Source organism: Triticum dicoccoides, chromosome 1B (assembly GCF_002162155.2).
Source record: "Triticum dicoccoides isolate Atlit2015 ecotype Zavitan chromosome 1B, WEW_v2.0, whole genome shotgun sequence".
In the NCBI taxonomy this organism is placed as follows: Eukaryota; Viridiplantae; Streptophyta; class Magnoliopsida; order Poales; family Poaceae; genus Triticum; species Triticum dicoccoides.
The window spans coordinates 94,578,413-94,589,633 of NC_041381.1; positions in this window are offsets into that span (position 1 = coordinate 94,578,413).

Sequence of the window (11,221 nt, forward strand, 5' to 3'; positions counted from 1 at the left end):
GAGCAACCAGGCAAGCCCCCCCCTTGATCACCAGATATCGCCTATTCTACTCTATACTGCTTGCATTAGAGTAGTGTAGCATGTTACTGCTTTCGTTAATCCTATTCTGATGCATAGCCTGACATTGTCGCTACATCTGTTGATACCTTACCTGCAATCCTATATGCTTAGTATAGGATGCTAGTTTATCATCATTGGCCCTACATTCTTGTCATTCTGCCTTGCTATACTATCGGGCCGTGATCACTTGGGAGGTGATCACGGGTATATACTATACATACATACATACTATATAGATGGTGACTAAAGTCGGGTCAGCTCATTGAGTACCCGCAAGTGATTCTGACGAGGGGGCTGAAAGGACAGGTGGCTCCATCCCGGTAGAGGTGGGCCTGGGTTCCCGACGGCCCTCGACTGTTACTTTGTGGCGGAGCGATAGGGCAGGTTTAGACCACCTAGGAGACAGGTGGGCCTGGCCCTGTTCGGCGTTCGTGGATACTTAACACGCTTAACGAGATCTTGGTATTTGATCTGAGTCGGCTACGAGCCTATACGCACTAACCATCTACATGGGAGTAGTTATGGGTATCCCGACGTCGTGGTATCAGCCGAAGCACTTCAGACGTCAGCGACGGAGCGGCGCGCGCCGGATTGGAACGTAAGCCTGCTCTTGTATTAAGGGGGCTAGTTCTGCTTCCGGCCGCCCTCGCAACATGCAGGTGTGCTATGGGCGATGGGCCCAGACCCCTGTGCGCTTAGGTTTAGACCGGCGTGCTGGCCTCTCTGTTTTGCCTAGGTGGGGCTGCGACGTGTTGATCTTCCGCGGCCGGGCATGACCCAGGAAAGTGTGTCCGGCCAAATGGGATCAAACGTGTTGGGTAAGTTGGTGCACCCCTGCAGGGAAGTTAATCTATTCGAATAGCCGTGATCTTCGGTAACAGGACGACTTGGAGTTGTACCTTGACCTTATGACAACTAGAACCGGATACTTAATAAAACACACCCTTCCAAGTTCCACAGACAACCCGGTGATCGCTTTTCCGCAGGGCGACGAGGAGAGGATCGCCGGGTAGGGTTATGCTATGCGATGCTACTGGAGATGCTACTTGGAGATGCTATTTGGAGATGCTACTTGGAGATGCTACTTGGAGGACTTCAATCTACCCTCTTCTACATGCCGTAAGGCGGAGGCTGCCAGAAGCGTAGTCTTCGACAGGATTAGCTATCCCCCTCTTATTCTGGCATTCTGCAGTTCAGTCCACTGATATGGCCTCCTTACACATATACCCATGCATATGTAGTGTAGCTCCTTGCTTGCGAGTACTTTGGATGAGTACTCACGGTTGCTTTTCTCCCTCTTTTCCCCCTTTCCCTTCTACCTGGGTGTCGCAACCAGATGCTGGAGCCCTGGAGCCAGACGCCACCATCGACGACGACCCCCTACTACATCGGAGGTGCCTACTACTACGTGCAGCCCGCTGACGACGACCAAGAGTAGTTAGGAGCATCCCAGGCAGGAGGCATGCGCCTCTTTCGATCTGTATCCCAGTTTGTGCTAGCCTTCTTAAGGCAAACTTGTTTAACTTATGTCTGTACTCAGATATTGTTGCTTCCGCTGACTCGTCTATGATCGAGCACTTGTATTCGAGCCCTCGAGGCCCCTGGCTTGTATTATGATGCTTGTATGACTTATTTTATTTGTAGAGTTGTGTTGTGATATCTTCCCGTGAGTCCCTGATCTTGATCGTACACATTTGCGTGCATGATTAGTGTATGATTGAATCGGGGGCGTCACAGTTGGGCTGCAACACACAAGAGGCCTTCGCGGCTACCCGGTTAACCGTTGGAGTATCAAACGACCTCCAAATGGCACGAAACTTGACAGGTGGTCTACCGGTGGTGTACCAAGGCCACTTGGCAAGCCTCGGTCCATTCCGAGAATGTTTAACACCCGCTCACGAAAAAGAGACAAGAGGGGTGCGCTAGTGCATGTGAGAGCGTCAGAATGCAAAACGGACAACGGGGAAAATGCTCGGATGCATGAGACAAACACATATGCAAATGAGATGCACATGATGACATGATATGAGATGCATGACATGAATAAAATGCAAAACAAAAATCAAAAACCCAACCACAGAGGGAATATCATAGCACATACCGAAAATGGCAAGAGTTGGAGTTACAAATATGGAAAGTTACATCAGGGGTGTTACAGGCAACAAGGACAAGTGGGGGTCACTGATGGATCACTAACAAACCTATACTAAGCAGTTTAGGATAAGCAGGTAAGGTACAATGAGCAGGTTACAAAAGTAGGCTATGCATCAGAATAGGAGCAAACAATAACAGTAGCAAAATCTAATGCAAGCATGAGAGTATAGAATGGGCGATATCGGGATGATCAAAGGGGGGGCTTGCCTGGTTGCTCAGACAAGAAGGAGGGTCGTCGTCGATGTAGTCGATCACAGGGGCATCAGCAGCGGTCTCGGGGTCTACCGAAGAGAAGAGGGGGAGAAAACAGTAAATACATAGCAAGCAAGAGCATAACAGAACAACAGGCGGAGCTAAACGTGTTCTAACGTGATCCTACACACTACCGGCAAAGGGGGATAACATCCGGGAATGCTTTCCCGAAGTTTGGCATTTTCGGACAGACGAACCGAAGGGGAAAGGTTGCATGTTCGCTATGCTAGGGATGCGTGACAGATGAACGGACTGCGTATTCGGACTCGTCACATTTTTCTGAGCAACTTTCATGCATAAAACTTTTTCAACCGAGCTACGGTTTATTTTCTATGATTTTATCAAAGTTTTAAAAGATTTGGGCATTTATTTTAATTCGCAAATAAACAGAAAATACCAAGTCTACCCAGCCATGTGCTAGCCACAGAGGCTGACTGGTGGGGTCCAGGGGTGTCCAGTCAGCAGTTGACCAGTCAACTATTGACTGGTCAACAGGGTCAAATGGGGCCACATGTCATTTGCTCTAAAGACTAAACTAGTACTAAAATACTCCTAAACTAAATTAGTCCTAATTAACACAAGGGCCGGCCACGCACGGAAGTGGGCCGTGGCCAAGCCGGCCACCCACACACACCACACACAGCTCGCAACACACAATTCTGTTTTCTGTTAACAAAAGATAGCGTTTTGTGATTTTCATAGCATTTAAACTACACATCAAATGGATTTGGTCCAGTGGGACAAAATGAAGTTTGTTGAGTGTACTATCTAGTCATATTATTTTTTCTCCTGTTAGTAGTCGTTTAGGCGTTGTTTAGGGACTGTTTAGGGGGCTAGTCAGTGTAATATCAGCGAAGCTAGCTACTGCTACAGTAACGGAATGTTACTGTAGCAGCACAGAATAGCAGCAGGCAGCTATACGCGGGCGAGCGCGAGCGAAGCGCAGCATGGCAATAGCAGTTCGCAAGGGCTCCCGGAGGCACGGCCAGAGGCGCATGACCGCGCGCCGGAGCGGAGCTCCGGCCATGGCGTCCGAAGCGCCGGCCGGCGATGAGCAGCGGCAGCAGGACGATGTGTTCGGCGGGGGGGCACAGCCATGCGCGGGCAAGCACGCACGGGGGCGCGGTCGGGCGCAGCCGGTCGTGGCCGAGCGAGGCTGTTACGCGGCCAAGAGAGGAGCTGGGCATGGACGGCGTGACGAACAGGGAAGGCGGGTGCAGCGAGCAACGACAGCCATGGCGCGCGGTGAGGTTCAGGGGGGTAGGCCGCGGCCAGGTCATGGCCGGCGCGGGCTCGGCCAGGGCGCTATCCGTGGCGTGGGGGACGCGTCAGAGAGGCCCGTGAGGCGCGGGCGGCGTTCGAAAGAGGGGAGCGAGGCGCGTCGCGTGGCGCTAACGGTTGGCCTCGGGAAGGCCTAAAACGACAATGGCACGCGGCGAGGCGGACGCCGGAGTTCGGCCATCTCCGCCAACATCGACAGAGGGCACGAGGAGGCGAGCTGAAGGCTCGGGCGGCACTAGGGAGGCGCCCTGAGCACGTTGACGTGCTTGCCCGACCTTGGCAACGACTACAGCGACGCCGACTAGCTGCGGGCGGAGCTCAGCGCGGCCATCCATGGCGATGGTGGTTACGTGCGCGGAAAAGAGCGGCAGAAGGAGGGGGGAGGAGCGGAGCTCACTGTGCGGCTAAGAAAAGCCCTCGATGGCTTTGTAGCGCAGGGGAGGCGACGAACGGAGCGGTGGAGCTCCGGTGATCCGAGGCGGACGCCGGTTCGATCTGGGGCCTGCGGTGTTCCCCCGCAGCAACGGCTGGCCCCAGGCAATGAGGACGAACGCGGCGGAGCTCTTGGACATGCCAGCTTGGCACGGGGCGGCCGGTGGCCACGGGATCGACGTCGAACGGCGACGACGGCGCCGGGCAACGTGGGGGGGGGGAGCCAAAGGGAGAGCGGGGTGGATCTGGAAGGTGAGAGAGGGGAGTGGTGAGCGAGGGGGCAAGTGGGAGAGGGGAACGAGGAGCCGGGAGCGCTGGAGGCCTTATCCCCTCCCGGCATCGCCGGCGAGGTGGTCGGGGGCAGCCATGCCCCTGTAGCGACCGAGACAGAGGAACAAGAAGGGGGGAGCGACCGGGAGGTCTGGTGGGCTGGCTCGGGTGGGTGGTCGACTGGGCCGGCCAGTTAGCCGAGGCCCAAAGGCAGTCAGGGGAGTTTTCCTTTTGACTTTTTTATTTTGCATTTTCTTTTTGCTCCAAAAGACTTTTGTAAAAAGTGTAACTTGTCTCAATAATTATTATGTAGTATTTAGCACTGCCTCAAGAAGTTTAAGAAGCAGTTGGAAAGCCTTAGAATTTTTATAATTTTAAAAGTGATTTAAAAATATTATTTTGACCACTGTTTTATTCATTTAAGGGCATTTAAATAATTTATAAAATATGGGTTTCAACAGGACAAATATCCAGTGGTTATTTACAAGACTTTGAACATTTTGTTTTTCATGTTTGGCAAATTTGAATTTTGACTTCAAATTTGAGTTTGAATCTGAACAGTGATTTGGATCAAGTGAGGATTAGCAACAGTAATGTGATGACGTGGCACCATTAACGGAGCATTACTGTAGCTTAATTATCCGGGCGTCACATCATTCTATACAACAAAAATACCAAAAATATTTATCTTTTTATCTTTATCAGATCTCACCTTTGCAAGTGGCCGTGAAGGGATTGATAACCCCTTTACCGCGTTGGCTGCAAGGTTCTTGATTGTTTGTGCAGGTACTAGGTGATTTGCGTGTAGTCTCCTACTGGATTGATACCTTGGTTCTCAAAAACTGAGGGAAATACTTACACTACTTTGCGGCATCATCCTTTCCTCTTCAAGGGAAAACCAACACATGCTCAAGAGGCAGTAAGAAGGATTTTTGGCGTCGTTGCCGGGGCGATCTACGCTCAAGTCAAGACATACCAAGTACCCATCACAAACTCTTATTTCTCGCATTACATTATTTGCCATTTGCCTCTCGTTTTCCTCTCCCCCACTTCACCCTTGCTGTTTTATTCGCCCTTTTTCCGTTCGCTTCTTTCCGCTTGCTTCTTGTGTGTCTGTGTGTTAGATTGTTTGTTTTGTCGTCATGGCCGGTCCTTCTATCATTGTTAGTACTCGATAATGAAGTTCTTAATTTTAAACAAAGGGACGGAGAAAATTTAAAAGATGTGTGGTACAGAATTTGCAATGCTCAAAATAGATCCACTAGGAAGCAATCTACTTCCGTTCTTGTTCATAATTTTTATGTAGGCATCACTCCTTGGAACAGATATATTCTTGATACCATTATCGGACGGAATTTCTTGCGTAGCCATACTTTTGATTCCTATAATGCTATGATAGATTTGTTAATGGAACTATTTTAACTTTGGAACATGTGATGCAAAGACTTGAAATGATTGAAAATAAAGTTGCCACTGTAGAGTTGATCAAAAATTTGGATAAAAAGATCAATAACTAAATTACCCAATATGGATCTAAGGTAGGAGTTACTCTGATTTTTTTAGAGAAAAAGAACCCATAGTTAATGAAAAGATAGATCAAGATTCCACTAGAATTGATAAACTTGAGGATATTATTACCAACTTAGGGTCTGCCTTTTCTGCCTTGAGAAACACTTCAAACCCTTCTCCTACCAAAGTTGCCAAGTTTATGTATGTTCCTAAAAATAAGGGTGAATCTTCTAGTAAGGAGAATGAGGATCACAAATCAATAAGTGTTCACCCCAACTTTTTCGCTATCATTAAGGAACCTTTTGATACAAATGAGTTTATTGATCTCTTGCCTAGGAGTTTGATAATCAATGAAAGGAAGGAAACTCCTAAGGGATATAAGTGTTCAATTGAAGAATTGCATACCAAAGATGACAATACCTAGATCTATTCTTGTTTTTATGCCCAGCTAGGAGCATTAAACGATAGCGCTTGTTGGGAGGCAACCCAATTTTATTTTTGTTCCTTGCTTTTTGTTCCTGTTTAATAATAAATAATTCATATAGCCTCTGTTTAGATGTGGTTTTGTGTTTTAATTAGTGTTTGTGCCAAGTAAAACCCTTGGGATAACCTACGGTGATAGTTAATTTGATCTTGCTAAAAAACAGAAAATTTTGTGCACACGAGAATAATTTTAATAAATCCCCGAACATGATTTTCAGTTGATTCTTTTTGCAGAAGATTAAAAATCAAATTTTCTAGGACTTCCTATTTTCTCAGAATTTTGGAGTTGCAGAAGTATACGATTGTTACAGATTACTACAGACTGTTCTCTTTTTGACAGATTGTGTTTTTCGTGTGTTGTTTGCTTATTTTGATGAATCTATGGCTAGTATCGGGGGGTATGAACCGTAGAGAAGTTGGAATACAGTAGGTTTAACACCAATATAAATAAAGAATGAGTTCATTACAGTACCTTAAAGTGGTGGTTTGTTTTCTTACACTAACGGAGCTCATGAGATTTTCTGTTTAAGTTTTGTGTTGTGAAGTTTTCAAGTTTTTGGGTAAAGATTTGATGGATTTTGGAATAAGGAGTGGCAAGATCCTAAGCTTGGGGATGCCCAAGGCACCCCAAGGTAAAATTCAAGGACAACCCAAAGCCTAAGCTTGGGGATGCCCTGGAAGGCATCCCCTCTTTCGTCTTCATCTATCGGTAACTTTACTTGAGGCTATATTTTTATTCACCACATGATATGTGTTTTTCTTGGAGCATCTTGTATGATTTGAGTCTTTGCTTTTTAGTTTAACACAATCATCCTTGATGTACACACCTTTTGGGAGAGACACACATGAATCGGAATTTATTAGAATACTCAATGTGCTTCACTTATACCTTTTGAGCTAGATAATTTTGCTCTAATGCTTCACTTATGCCTTTTTAGATCACGGTGGTGGTTTTATTTTATAGAAATTATTGATCTCTCATGCTTCACTTATATTATTTTGAGAGTCTTTTAGAACAGCATGGTAATTTGCTTTGGCTATAAAATTAGTCCTAATATGATAGGCATCCAAGATGGGTATAATAAAAACTTTCATATAGAGTGCATTAATTACTATGAGAAGTTTGATACTTGATAGTTGTTTTGAGATATAAAGATGGTAATATTAGAGTTGTGCTAGTTGCGTAATTGTGGAATTGAGAAATACTTGTGTTGAGGTTTGCAAGTCCCGTAGCATGCACGTATGGTAAACGTTGTGTGACAAATTTGAAGCATGAGGTGTTTTTGATTGCTTTCCTTATGTGTGGAGGTCGGGATCGCGCGATGGTTAACTCCTACCAACCCTTCCCCTAGGAGCATGCGCATAGTGCTTGGTTTTGATGACTTGTAGATTTTTGCAATAAGTATGTGAGTTCTTTATGACTAATGTTGAGTCCATGGATTATATGCACTCTCACCCATCCATCGTTCCTAGCCTCTTCGGTACCATTCATTGCCCTTTCTCACCTTCAGAGTTGGTGCAAACTTCGCCGGTGCATCCAAACCCCGTGATATGATACGCTCTATCACACATCAGCCTCCTTATATCTTCCTCAAAACAGCCACCATACCTACCTATTATGGCATCTCCATAGCCATTTCGAGATATATTGCCATGCAACTTTCCACCGTTCCGTTTATTATGACATGCTCCATCATTGTCATATTCCTTAGCATGATCATGTAGTTGACATCGTATTTGTGGCAGGCCACCTTCATAATTCTTTCATACATGTCACTCTTGATTCATTGCACATCCCGGTACACCGCCGGAGGCATTCACATAGAGTCATATTTTGTTCTAAGTATCGAGTTGTAATTCTTGAGTTGTAAGTAAATAAAAGTGTGACGATCTTCATTATTAGAGCATTGTCCCATGTAAGGAAAGGATGATGGAGACTATGACTCCCCCACAAGTCGGGATGAGACTCCGGATGAAAAATAAAAGAGGCCAAATAAGCCCAAATAAAAAAAGAGGCCATAAAAATGTCGCGCCCAATATGCGACCCTATCCAAGAGGAACTCGAAGGTCCCACCAAGGATAGACCCGCATATTGAAACGCTTTTGCAAGGTGGATATCATTACATCAACATTACATAATAGAGGGGATACATACAAAAGGCATACAATGCCACATGAATACAACAATACAACATACAAGAACAACATCCGACTATGGATGAATCATAAACAGAAACTCAAACAATATCCACCCTGCAAGCCCAGGCTGCCGACCTGGAACCTATCCCCTGATCGAAGAAGCAGAAGAAGAACTCAACGCAAGCAAGCATCGCTCTCGCGTCATGATCATCGCATAACCTGTACCTGCAACTGTTGGTTTAGTAATCTGTGAGCCACGAGGACTCAGCAATCCCATTACCATGGGTATCAAGACTAGAAAAGCTTAAAGGGAAAGGAAGGGGTAAAGTGGTGAGGTTGCAGCAGCGACTAAGCATGATATGGTGGCTAACAAACGCAAATAAGAGCGAGAAGAGAAACAAAGGAACGGTCGTCAACTAGTAATGATCAAGAGGTGATCCTAAACTCCTACTTACGTCAAACATAACCTAGAAACCGAGTTCACTTCCCGGACTCCGCCGAGCAGAGACCATCACGGCTACACACGCGGTTGATGCGTTTTATTTCGGATCAGGTGTCAAGTTATCTACAACCGGACATTAACAAATTCCCATCTGCCACATAACCGCGGGCACGGCTCTCGAAAGTTTAAACCCTGCAGGGGTGTCCCAACTTAGCCCATGACAAGCTCTCGCGATCAACGAAGGAATAGACCTTCTCCCAGGAAGACCCGATCAGTCTCGGAATCCCGGTTTACAAGACATTTCGACAATGGTAAAACAAGACCAGCAAAGCCTCCCGCTGTGCCGACAAATCCCGATAGGAGCTGCACATATCTCGTTCTCAGGGCACACCGAATGAGCAAGACGTCGGGTTGGCGTAGACCCTGGTTGCCCAGGGGGCGCCGGACATCGCTCGGTTCGGACCAGCACTTAGACAAGCACTGGCCCGGGGGGGGGGCTAAAATAAAGATGACCCTTGGGTTGGCCGACCCAAGGGAAGGGTATAGGTGGTGGTGAGGCAAATGGTAAAACCAAGGTTGGGCCTTGCTGGACAAGTTTTATTCAAAGCGAACTGTCAGGGGGGTCCCATAAATCACCCGACCGCGTTAGGAACGCAAAATCCGGGAACATAACACCGGTATGATGGAAACTAGGGCGGCAAGAGTGGAACAAAACACCAGGCATAAGGCCGAGCCTTCCACCCTTTACCAAGTATATAGATGCATTAATAATATAAGAGATATTGTGATATCCCAACATAACCATGTCCACCATGGAGAAATCTTCAACTTCACCTGCAACTAGCAACGCTATAAGAGGGGCTGAGCAAAAACGGTAACATAGCCAAACAATGGTTTGCATAGGAAAGGTGTCAAAGGTTAGAGGTTTATGGCAATATGGGATGGCTTGATAAACAGGTAATAGGTAGCGCAGCATAGCGATAGAACGAAGCAACTAGCATAGCAATGATAGTAGTGAGATCCAGGGTAGCGGTCATCTTGCCTGAAATCCCGCTAGGAAGAAGAACGAGTCCATGAAGAAGACGAACGGATGAAGCCGAACCAACCGTAGATGAACGAATCCTCACGATCGCAACGAAACAGGAACTAACAAGAAGAAGCACACAACATAGGTAAACACACCACACATGAACAAGGCATGATGCACAACAAGCATGATGCATGACCAAGCTACATGAAGCTACTCATGGCAAGAGATGATGCAAACAAGAACAACACATCAAGGCAAGTTTAAATGAGGCCGGGAACAACATATAACAATTCCGGTAAGTCCTCATATGCAAATTTCGAAATTGGTCCAGATCTGAATAAACCTTATGTTCAAGTTGTTAAACAACAAGTTAAGATGCGCCAAGATGATCTACATGAGATTCTAGTCAAGTTACATATAAAGTTCATTAGATTCGGAGCTACGGCCTAGAAGATATGAGCAAAACAAGTTAAACATGGCATTGATGCAAAATGCACCCAAACATCAAGCAAACACCTTAAAACAAGGATGCAACATGATAATATGACACTACATGCAAAGTCAAGCAAGTTTCATATAGAGCACTCTCAAAACGGAGCAACGGTGCAACACATACACTCTATACAAGGCATAACAACAATCTGTCCATAACAGCAACTAGGCATATTGCAAGCATCAAAACAGTATGCTACAGCACCCCAACATAAGAATAAAAGGCATGGGCATGAAGTACAGGTAAAGCACAACAAGACATGAACACTGAGCTATCTCCAGAAACAACTAGAACATGCTCAAAAGGACATGGAGATATTGCAAATAATAACAGTTTCAGACTTATCAGGAAATAACATCAGGTTGCAATGTTTAGAGCAAGCAAACAACATGTTACAGGAACATATTATGGCAAACAAAGGTATGGCATGAATCTACTAATTGCATAGACCAAAAGTCCCTTACTGACCATGAGCCAAAAAGGCATAGAAAATATGATGGCACCCATGTAAACATGGCAAGTTATATTACAGATTCAAACATGGCAGGAACAACAATAAGTAAGCATGTTCGTGAGCTTGAACCACTCACCACAGAGCAATACATGGCATGGCAAGGCAACCAACAGTAAGAAGACATGTTTGTGAAGCTAAGAATGTCAAGAGAAAGGTCATAGG